Source organism: Sus scrofa, chromosome 1 (genome assembly GCF_000003025.6).
Source record: "Sus scrofa isolate TJ Tabasco breed Duroc chromosome 1, Sscrofa11.1, whole genome shotgun sequence".
In the NCBI taxonomy this organism is placed as follows: domain Eukaryota; kingdom Metazoa; phylum Chordata; class Mammalia; order Artiodactyla; family Suidae; genus Sus; species Sus scrofa.
The window spans coordinates 23,285,496-23,297,600 of NC_010443.5; the positions used below are offsets into that span (position 1 = coordinate 23,285,496).

A 12,105-nucleotide genomic window follows, 5' to 3' on the forward strand; every position below is an offset into this window, starting at 1 on the left:
CTTTATGACATAAGCAATTTGCAAAGACCTAATCTCCTAGTACCATCACATTGTGTTTTAAGAATTCAACATAAAAATTTTGAGGGCTACAGAACATTAAGACTATAGTAACATGTTACCATATTCTTTATCATTTCCTCAAAAAGCATCTTTTCTATCTTAAATTACTTTTAATTAAAAATTTTCTTTGGAAGTTAAATTTATGGAATTATGGTTCTTTACCCACTGTATTAAAGGACTCTAAAAACATCTAGGTGGTTTTCTTTTTTAGAGGTTACGGATTGGGGTTGAAGAATTTTGCATTGCTTATATAAATTGCAAAATAAAATAATACTATATACTTTTGGCTTTCAGAACCATGGTCATTAGCAAGAACAAGCGCCTTACAAAAGGCAACAAAAAAGGAGCCAATAAGAAAGTAGTTGAGGGAGTTCCCATCGTGGTGCAGTGGTTAACAAATCCAACTAGGAACCATGAGGTTTCGGGTTCGATCCCTGCCCTTGCTCAGTGGGTTGAGGATCTGGCGTTGCCATGAGCTGTGGTGTAGGTTTCAGACACGGCTCTGATCCCACGTTGCTGTGGCTCTGGCGTAGGCCGGAGGCTACAGCTCCTATTTGACCCCTAGCCTGGGAACCTCCATATGCCGTGGGAGTGGCCCTGGAAAAGACAAAAAGACAAAAAAAAAAAAAAATAGTTGATCCTTTTTCTAAGACATATTGGTATGATCTGAAAGCCCTAACTAACTGTATTCAATGTAAGTAATGTTGGAAAAACATTAGTCTCAAAAACTCACAGAATCAAAATTGTATCTGATTACCTCAAGGGTAATGTTGTTGAAGTGAATTTTCAGATGTTTTTGCTGATCTTCAGAATGGTGGAGCTGTACCTAGAAGATTCAAGCTAATTACTAAGGATGTTCTAGGCAAAAACTGCCTGAACAACCTCTATGACATGAATCTTACTAGTGACATAATGTGCTCTGTGATCTAAAAATAACAGATCATGGTTGAAGCTCATATTTGAGATTAAGACTACCCATGGTTATTTGGTTCATCTGATCTCTCTAAGTTGTACTGAAGAAACATAACAGCTAGATTCAGAAGACCTGTAAGCTCAGGACCACAGGTCGCCCAAACCCAGAAGAAGGTTATGACCCCAGAGTTGTGGACAAATGGCTTGAAAGAAGTGGTCAGTGAATTCAGTGCAAAGAACATTGGAAAAGATATGGAAAAGGCTTGCCAATCTATTTATCTTCTCCATGACTTCTTTGTTACAAAATGCTGCAGAAGCACAAGTTTGCATAGGGAAAACCAATGGAGTATCATAGTGAAAGTAGTAGTTCTGAAATGGTACCAGGGGTGAGACAGGTGCTAAAGTTGAGCAAGCCGGTGGGTGTGAGACACCAGCTTGAGAGTTTTAATGGTGACAAATACAAAGTCTTATGAAGAAAAAAAAGGTGTAAATTCAGTTTAGAAAAAAGACTTGAACTTGCTTAAGAGCACACATTCTTTTAAAATAATCCTTGGAAAGTCAGATTTGCCATTTTCAAAGAATTGTAAAATTCAGATTTAGACAAATGTCAAGTTACAGGCTACTTTTCCAATTTCTCTAGTGAAATGTGATAAAATATTTTAATGTACTTTTGTTTATTCATATTTTCCTTTATGTTTAGTAATTTCTCTGTAACAAATTCCTCTCTACCTAGTGAGACTTTCCTCTACACTGATACTTAATATTGTATAGCTTCACCTTCTCCATTTTAAAGCTATCTCTAACTTTTATATGTGGTGAGAAAGTAAATTTGTTTTCTTGTCATTTCAAATGCGTGTGTGTATGTGTGCATACATATTTTGGGGGCTCTGATAAGGTTCCAGTTGTCAATAAACGTACACTGTTCTTTAGTTGTGCTCTTTCGCATACAATTTAGAATCAGCTGGTCAATTTCCACAAAATGTCTTTTGAGATTTGCATTAGAATTACATTTATTCCATAGCTCTATTCAGTAAAGATTTACCTCTTTATATATTTATTTAGTTCTTTAAAATCTTTCAATATAATACTATAAATTTTTACTTAAGTTTTTATAACTTTGTTGGATTTATTCCTGATCATTTTATAGTTTAAATCCTATTAATGGGTACATGCTATGAAATTATATTTCATGTTGTTACTGTTTATAAAAATAGAATTGATTTTTTTATAGCGGTAGCATATCTGAAGTCTTAATAAACTTACTGAATTTTATGTTAGCTCTAGTTTCTTCTGAGTTTTCTAGGTAGGTTTATATGCTTCATAAATAACTTAATCATTAGTGGTGATAATGAACTACTTTGTTCTTGATCTGGAAGGAAATCATTATAATATTTAATCATTGTACAATATCTGATGTAATTTGTTGGTATCTTTTAGTGTTTTAATTAAACGTTCTGTTCATAGTTAGCTAAGAATTTTTACTATGAGTGTACGTTATTCTTTTTAGGATACTGATTTTATGCTTCTATTGAAATGCTTTTTTTTCCATTCAGTAAGCTAAAATATATTGTTTCTAACATTTAGTTGATCTTGTATTCCTGGGGTAAACTCCCCTTGATGATGGTAAATTACATTGTTTACATATTCCTGGATTATTCTGTATCAGATTTTAAAGCATTTATTTATTTTTGTATGTTCTTGTGGGACTGCTTAGGATTTTTTTCTTCTTGATTCAACTTTTAGAAGTTTGATATTTCATAGAATTCATTAAATCTCAGTTATATAATTGGGCAACATTTTCATAGCCTCTAATAATTTTTTAATATCTTCAGTATTGGTAATTATTTTTTAAAATTTTGACTATTGTTCCATACATTTTCTTAATTTTCCAGAGTTTTTTCAATATTATCAGTTTTCAAAGAACAACTTTTTATTTTTATTTATTTATTTTTATTTTTTGTTATGATCTTTTTAAATAGTTATTTCCCAAACAATTTTTTTTCCCTACTGTACAGCATGGTGACTCAGTTACACATACATGTACACATTCTATTTTCCAACATTATCACGCTCCACCATAAGTGACTACACATAGTTCCCAGTGCTGCACATCAGGATATCATTGCTAATCCATTCCAAAGGCAGTAGTTTGTATCTATTGACCCCAAGCTCCCCAACCACCCCACTCCCTCCCTCTCCCCCTTGGCAACCACAGGTCTATTCTGCAAGTCCATGATTTTCTTTTCTGTGGAAAGGTTCATTTGTGCCTTATATTAGATTCCAGATATAAGTGATATCATATGGTATTTATTTTTCTCTTTCTGACTTACCGCCCTCAGTATGAGAGTCTATAGTTCCATCCATCTTGCCGCAAATGGCATTATTTGGTTCTTTTTGATGGCTGAGTAGTATTCCATTGTGTACATATACCACATCTTCCTAGTCTAGTCATCTGTCGATGGACATTTGGGTTGTTTCCATGTCTTGGCTATTGTGAATAGTGCTGCAATGAACATGCAGGTGCATGTGTCTTTTTTAAGGAGAGTTTTGTCTAGATATATACCCAAGAGTGGGATTGCTGGGTCATAGGGTAGTTCTATGTATAGATTTCTAAGGTATCTCCATACTGATCTCCATAGTGGGTGTACCAGCTTACATTCTCACCACCAGTGAGGGAGGGTTCCCTTTTATCCACACGCCCTCCAGTATTTGTTATTTGTGGACTTATTAATGATCGCCATTCTGACTGGCGTGAAGTGGTATCTCAAGGTAGTTTGATTTGCATTTCTCTAATAATCAGGGATGTGAGCATTTTTTTCATGCGCTTGTTGGCCATCTGTATATCTTCCTTGGAAAACTGTCTATTCATGTCTTTTGCCCATTTTTCCATTGGGTTGTTGGCTTTTTTGCTGTTGAGATGTGTAAGTTGCTTGTATATTCTAGAGCTTAAGCCCTTGTCCGTAGCATCATTTGAAACTATTTTCTCCCATTCCATAAATTGTCTTTTTGTCTTTGTGGTTTCCTTTGCTGAGCAAAAGCTTGTCAGTTTGATTAGGTCCCATTGCTTTATTTCTGCTTTGATTTTTGTTGCTTTGGGCGACTGACCTGAGAAAACATTTGTAAGGTGGATGTCAGCGAATGTTTTGCCTATGTTCTCTTCTAGGAGTTTGATGGTGTCTTGTCTTATATTCAGGTCTTTCAGCCATTTTGGGTTTATTTTGGTGCATGGTGTGAGGGTGTGTTCTAATTTCATTGATTTCCATGCAGCCATCCAGGTTTCCCAGCAATGCTTGCTGATAAGACTGTCTTTTCCCCCTTTTATGTTCTTGCCTCCTTTGTCAAAGATTAATTGACCATAGGTGTCTGGGTTTATTTCTGGGTTCTCTGTTCCGTTCCATTGGTCTGTCTGTTTTGGTACCAGTACCACACCATCCTGATTACTGTGGCTTTGTAATATTGCCTGAAGTCTGGGAGAGTGATGCCTCCTGGCTTGGTTTTTGTTCCTCAGGACCACTTTGGCAATTCTGGGTCTTTTGTGGTTCCATAGAAATGTTTGGATTGTTTGTTCTAGTTCTGTGAAAAATGTCCTGGGTGATTTGATAGGGGTTGCATTGAATCTGTAGGTTGCTTTGGGTAGTATGGCCATTTTTACAATATTCATTTTTCCAACCCAGGAGCATGGGATATCTTTCCATTTCATTCCATCTTCTTTAATTTCCTTGATTAAGGTTTTATAGTTCTCGGCATGTAAGGCCTTTACCTCCTTGGTCAGGTGTATTCCTGGGAATTTGATTTTTTGGGGTGCAATTTTAAAAGGTGTTGTTTTTTTTTTGTATTCCTTTTCTAATATTTCATTGTTAGTAGAGAGAAATGTGAGTGATTTGTGAATGTTCATCTTATATCCTGCTACTTTGCTGAATTTGTTGATCAGTTCAAGTAGTTTTTGGGTTGAGTCCTTAGGGTTTTCCAAATATAGTATCATGTCCTCTGCATACAGTGACAGTTTTACCTCTTCTCTTCCTATTTGGATGCCTGTTATTTCTTTTGTTTGTCTGATTGCTGTGGCCAGGAGTTCCAGTAGTATGTTGAATAACAGTGGTGAGAATGGGCATCCTTGTCTTGTTCCAGGTTTTAGTGGAAAGGCTTTCAGCTTTTCTCCATTGAGTATTATATTTGCTGTGGGTTTGTCATAAATGGCTTTGATTATGTTAAGGAATATTCCCTCTATACCCACTTTGGTGAGAGTTTTGATCATGAATGGATGTTGGACTTTGTCAAATGCTTTTTCTGCATCTGTTGAGATGATCGTGTGGTTTTTTGACTTTTCTTTTGTTAATGTGGTGTATGACCTTGATTGATTTGCATATGTTGAACCATCCTTGTGAACCTGGGATGAATCCCACTTGGTCATGGTGTACGATCTTTTTGATACATTGTTGGATTTTGATGGCTAAAATTTTGTTGAGAATATTTGTGTCTATATTAATCAAAGATATTGGCCTATAGTTTTCTTTTTTGGTGGTATCTTTGTCTGGTTTTGGAAGTAGGGTGATGGTGGTGTCATAGAATGTCTTTGGGAGTGGTCCTTTTTCTTCAACCTTTTGAATAAGTTTAAGGAGGATGGGCACCCGTTCCTCTATGTATGTTTGGTAGAATTCACCTGTGAAGCCATCTGGTCCTGGACTTTTATTTGTAGGGAGTGTTTTCATGATGTATTCAATTTCATTTCTAGTGATTGGTCTGTTCAGATGATCTATTTCTTCTTGATTCGTTTTTGGCAGGCTCTAAGTCTCTAGAAAGTTGTCCATTTCTTCCAGGTTGTCAATCTTGTTGACATACAGTTGTTCATAGTATTCCCTCATGTTTGTTTGTATTTCTGTATTATCTGTTGTGATTTCTCCTTTTTCATTTCTGATTTTGTTTATTGGGGTTTTTTCTCCCCTCTTCTTGGTGAGTCTAGCCAGAGATTTGTCAGTTTTGTTTATCTTTTCAAGGAACCAGCTCTTGGTTTTATTGATTTCTTCAATTGTTGTTTTAATCCCTATTTTGTTGATTTCCTCTTACATCCTTATGATTTCCTTCATTCTGCTAACTTTAGGCTTTGTTTGTTCTTCTTTTTCTAATTCATTTAGGTGTTAGGTTAAGTTGTCTGACCACTGTTATGAGTGGGGTATTAAAGTTTCCTACTATGATTGCATTTAGTCCATTGACATTTGAGGTAATTATTGATAGATATGTATTTCTTGCCATTTTATACCTTGTTTTCTTGTTGATTCTATGTTTCTCCTTTGTTCCTTTTTTTTTTTTTTTTGGTTGGATGGTGTCCATTTATTTTATGCTTGAGTACTTTTCTTTTCAGTTTTTGTGAATGTAATGTTTGGTTTTGTTTTGTGGTTGTCCCGTTTTTTAAGCACGTTTAGCCCTTCCTATATCTGCTTGTTTTGCCTGATAGTCATATAGGCTCAGACACATCATTAAAATAAAAAAAAGAATCTATATTTTCTTACTTTCCTTCCCCATATTGTATGAGTTTAATGTCTTTTTTTTTTGAAACATCTCATCTTTAGATCTGTATGCTGGCATATTTAAGTGGTTGCTTTCCCATTGTGGTTTCCTCCATTCTAATTCTTCTTTTTCTCTTTTCTCTCTCTCTCTCTTTCTTTTTAATTTAGAGAAGCCCTTTCAGTATTTCTTTTAGAATGGGTTTAGTATTGCTGTACTCCTTTAGCTTTTGTTTGTTGGAGAAATTAATTTCCCCTTCTAATTTAAATGATGTTCTTTCTGGATAGAGTATTCTAGGGTGAAAGTTTTTTTCCTTTCAGCACTTTAAATATATCTTGCCACTCCCTTATGGCCCGTAATGTTTCTGTAGAGAAATCAGCTGATGGGGGTTCCCTTATAATTAATGCTTTGCTTTTCTCTTGCTGCTGTTAGAATCCTCTCTTTATCTTTAGCTTTTGCAATTTTTATTATGATATGTGTAGGTGTGGGCCTATTTGGGTCAGCTTGTTTGGGGCCCTCTCTGCTTCCTGTATCTTGATATCAGTATGCTTTAGATTTGGAAAGTTTTCAGCCATAACTTCTTCAAATATATTTTCAATCCCCTTTTCTTTTTTCTCCTTCTGGGATTCCTATTATGTGTAGATTGGCCCACTTTATATTATCCCATAGGTCTTTTATATTGCTTTCATGTTTTTTAGTTTGGTTTTCTGTCTGCTGTCCTGATTGGGTGATTTCCATTATTCTATCTTCCACATCACTAATTCGTTCCTCTGCATTATTCATTCTGCTCTTTATTTCCTTAAGCTCAGTTTGTATCTCTGCAAATGAATTTTCTAGTTTTTCTTGGCTCCTCCTTATATTTTCTAGTTCCTTTCTAAAGGAATCTGCATCACTGTTCGTATCCTCTCTTAATTCCTTCAGTGTTTTCAATACCTCCCTTTGAACTCAAGTCTGTCAGACTGCAGAGGTCTGTTTCATTGTTGTCTGCTTAGGTGAACTCTCCTGTTGCTTTAACTGGGAATGGTTTCTGTGCTTCTTCATTTTGCTTGAGTTTTTCTTTTTCTGTGAGTTTGGGGAAGCCAAACTATAGTCTTGTAAGGCTACTTCTATGCAAGAATACCCCTTTGTATATTGGGAGAGGTTACTGTTTATTTTTGGTATGGGAGTTTGAATATTTGCTGTCTCTTTCTTTGGTGTAAGCATGCTGTTTTTCTCAGGATGCTTAGTGTGTTTTCAGGGAGAAGGAGGCAATGGGTAGGGCCATCAGTCATTGCCTGGTCATTGGACTCTCAATAGCAGCAAGGACCTGCAGGAAGGTGGCACAGGCTACTCCTAGTTGCAGGGCCCTGGGAAGTGGTAATAAGCTCTAGACAGATTTTCAAGGTGACCAGAGAATTTGTTAGTAGCAACAGCAGGGTGCGTGAGTTCCCAGGGGAGTGAGATCAACCACAGCTTGTATTTGATTGCAATGCCCTCCTCTGAGGTGATTGAACTGCAGGTGTTGCCTGTTCAGAGACCCCTTTTGGGAGCAGACCACGACCATCTCTAGATTCAGTGATAACTGTGATGGTTTGCCCCTGCCACCTGTAGACCATGCATGAAGAAACCCGTCTCATTTAGCCCACATTGAGGTGTTGTAAAGGGTGCTCCTAGTTGCAGGATCCTGGGAAGTGACAGAGATTAGGTGTGCGGGTATTGCCTGGAGTGTTTGGCAGTGGCAGAAGCAGGGCAGGTGTGTTCCTGGGGGTGTGAGAGCACCAGCAGGTGGTGTTCAGTCACAATGCCCTCCTCTGTGGTGCCCTTTAGGTGAATGGGGCTAGAAGTGGTTTTGTTCAGATATCTCTAATGGCAGTGGGCCACGCCCACCTCTGGAATCAGGAATAACTGTAGTGGTTTTCCCCTGCCACCTGCAGACCATGCAAGAAGCACCCTGTCCCACTTGGCCCATGTAGGAGGTGCTGCTCCAGTTGCTCCTAGTTGTAGGGTCTTGGGAAGGGATAGTGACCAAGTGTCTGGATGTCACCCAGAGCGTTTGGCCCTCTAGCTGCAGGGTTGGGTATGTTCCCAGAGGAGTGAGAGCAACAGCGTATGATGCTTGGTTGCAATGCCCTCTTTTTTCTTCTTTGGCAACCCCTGAGGTGACCGGGGTCGATGGTGGAGCCCACTCACAGGCCCCCAGTGGTGGCAAGCCATGCCTCCCTCTGGCCTCTGAGATGACTGCAGCAGTCTGTCCCTGCCACCTGTGGATCATGCAAGAGGCACCACTTCACACTTAGCCCCCTTATGCCCTTAGCCCACACAATAGTTGCCTGGCCACCGGTAGCCTGCACAATAAGTGTCTAATCTCCCCTAAACGAGCAAAAGCCTTCCTTCATGTAGCCTTTGCAGAGTCACCCCACCCTCTAAGCCTGGGGATATGCACATGCTCCAGCACAGGGAGATTCCTATGGCGGCCTGTCCCTCCTCTCGCCCTCCCCAACAATGGCACCTTGCCTCTCCTGTGGGTCCGGACCTTCTCCTGGGTTCCCTCTGCTGTGGTGCTCCCCTCCTTAGCCCATGGTGCACTGCTCCTTAGCCCCTCATGCCATCCCCACTTCTCTCCCCAGGACTGACCTCTGAAGCCTGAGTCTCAGCACCCAGCCCCCACCCGAGCGTCTCAGGCTTTGGTGTCCTAGCCGGTAGTTCAGATGATCTATGCAGCTCTCACTCTGCTTTGCTGCTCTTAATCCAGTCGCTGCACTTTTCTCACAGCTTTTCTCAGTGACTTTGAGGTCCCGCCGACTCAGCTGATCTTTCATTAGTTAGGTGGCTTCCCAGGAGGTGGGTACCTTTTCTCCTTCACGGCTCCCTCTTGGGAATGCTAGTGCCATCCTGATTCCTTTTCTCTCTCTCTTTTTTCTTTTGTTCTATCCAGTTATGTCAAGAGTTTCTTGCCCTTTTTGGAGGTTTAAGTTCTTCTGCCAGAAGTTGATGTTCTGTGTGAGTACTCTTACATATAGATGTGTTTTTTTGATGTGTTTGTGGGAGAAGTTGTGCGTGACCTCTTACTCCTCTGCCGTCTTGCTCCTCCTCCCCCAAAGAAGAACAACTTTTGGGTTTGTTGATCCTACTGATTGTTTCTCTGGCTTCTGTTTTATTCATTAAAAAGTTTTTTTTGAATATTTTCTTCCTTCTCTGCAGATTCATATTCATTCTCATTTTTCTATCTGGGTTGCAGATTTTTTGTTGATGATTTGCAGAGGTGCCTTTTATATTCTAAATATTCTCATTCTGATTTAGATCAAACAAATGTTTTCCCAACCTTCCATACATGCTAATTTTGATTTTGGTGTGCTTCATTGAGGAAAAATTGTTAATTTTGATGTATTACACTAATCATTTTTTGTTTTGTTTTATAGCTTGTCTTTTTTTTTTTTTTTTTTTTTTTTTTGTCTTTTTAGGGCTGCACCGGTGGTACATGGAGGCTCCCAGGCTAGGGGTGGATTCGGAGCTGTAGCTGCTGCCCTACACCCAGCCACAGCAACTTGGGGTCCAAGCCGCCTCTGCCACCTACACCACAGCTCACGACAATGCTGTATTCTTAACCCACTGAGCAAGGCCAGGGACCAAACCCACATCCTCATGGATACTAGTTGGGTTTGTTAACCACTGAGGCACAATGGGAACTCCTATATTTTGTCTTTTGAATTCTTGTGTGATTATTTCTTTGCTATTACCCTTATTCCTTTGTCACAAATACAAGCCCCTTCATTTATTTACTTTTATAACTTTTCAAATTTTATCTTGGCATATTTTATTTAATCCCTTTTGCACTCCTTTGTTTGTAGGCTTAAATAACAAGTTTTTACTTTTCTCCATATGGTGAGCAGCTTACCTCAATGTCTGTGGGCAGCATTTCATTTCATCACTGATTTGTGCTGCCAGATTTATCCTGTGTTAATTAGATCTCTACTATATGTGAGTCCATTGGTAGCATCTCTGTTTAGTTCTAATAGCCTATGTTTCTCTTATAAGAAAATGGTGATTTTTATTTCCATGAGTGTGCACTCTGCCTTACTGTGTGATAGGTTAATCAGCATTTTTACTTTCCAGGTTTAGGTTTACTTAGTTATTTGTATATTCTTACATACAACTTTTACAGTATCAACTTTTAAAAAAATCCAAATATCTTAAAACATATTTTAAAATAGTTGATTCATGACTGGAATATATGTAATTTATATAAAATGGATATCTGGATCGTTACTGAATCTGCTGATACTGTCTCTTTGTTTTCTTGAGAATCATATATAATTGCTTTTTGTATATTATCAGTTTGCAAGTTTATAAATATTTGTGGTATATTCTAATCATTTTTTAAAAAATAATATTTGATGTACATATATTGTCTCTATTTTTTTATCTTTTTTACACTGTAGGACAACTAAGATAAGGGAACTATTATCATTTCAGTACATTCAATAATTTACCTTGGTCAGGGCTGGATTGCAGTTTTGGGAAGACTTTCATTTCACATTTATTTACAGGTGTGTCTTTATCAGTTTTCTAAATTATTGGATTATGAACCTCTTAATATTCTGTCTTTTCAGCTATGAATATTTGCAGGAGTTTGAAGGTTTCTTCAAACCAGCTCTTCAGCTACTTCCCCCATATAATGGCATAAATAGGCAGATGCCTAAAGAGAAAATAGTACTACTGTGCTTAAGGCAGTCTCTTTCTCCAACAGGTCTTTGTTTCTTGAATCAGGCAATAATTGCATGAGAGTTTATTCTGTCTTTTAGGAACTTACAAAATAACTCTTCAGCCCTTCACCCTGTCCAGAGAATAGCCAGATAGCAGTTATTTCATGAGGAAGCATAGTCAGGTGGTTGAATGGTTGAGGCCCTACAGGTTACTTCTTCTGGGTATGCTGCTGAAAAAAAGAAAAGAGAGAGAGAGAAATTGTTATTTTCTCTTTCCCAAGGACTCCTAGCTTAAGCTTACCCCGGTCTTAAGCTAGTGTTCAGGATCTGCAGATGCCCCCAGGAGTGAAATGTTTGGAGATAGTTTGGCCTGAGTGATGAGCACACACATAGACAATGGCAAGACCATAATGAGAACAGACATTTGACCCACAAACTCTGCCGCAGACAGTCCAGAAAGTCAAATCAAAGTCTCTGCAGCAATCGGCCCAGAACACTCAGAACTTAAACAATGACTACTGACTTCCCTAACTTTCCCCTCACTTACAACTTAGAACCAGCTGGAGGAAGCCAAATGTGCTCCCCAAACAACCACAAAAAATACCCCACTTATAGTTAGCCTGCCTCCAGCTTCCCCATCCTGATAGCCTCCAATGAAAGCATACCTACACCTTCCCCTTTGTTCCACCATAAACGTTTTCCACTCCCCTTCATGCGTTTGAATCTCTGCCAAATGCTATCATGGTAGTTGCGACTTGCTTCCTATAGCAAACACTCTTTTCATATGGTTTGCCCTTGTTTATTTCCAAATAATTCGTCTTGGGTTCTTTTCTCCCTGGAATTTTAGTTCATTTAAATTGTTCATATTAGTCTCTGAGGTTTTATTTTTAATTTATCTATTTTTTTTTCTGGTTTTGGTATCAGGCAGACTGATGTGTTATAACCTTTT

General features: G+C 38.3%; 1 pseudogene; it reads left to right on the forward strand.

The window, feature by feature from the left end:
- LOC110259394 lies at positions 688-1,411 on the forward strand (annotated as a pseudogene).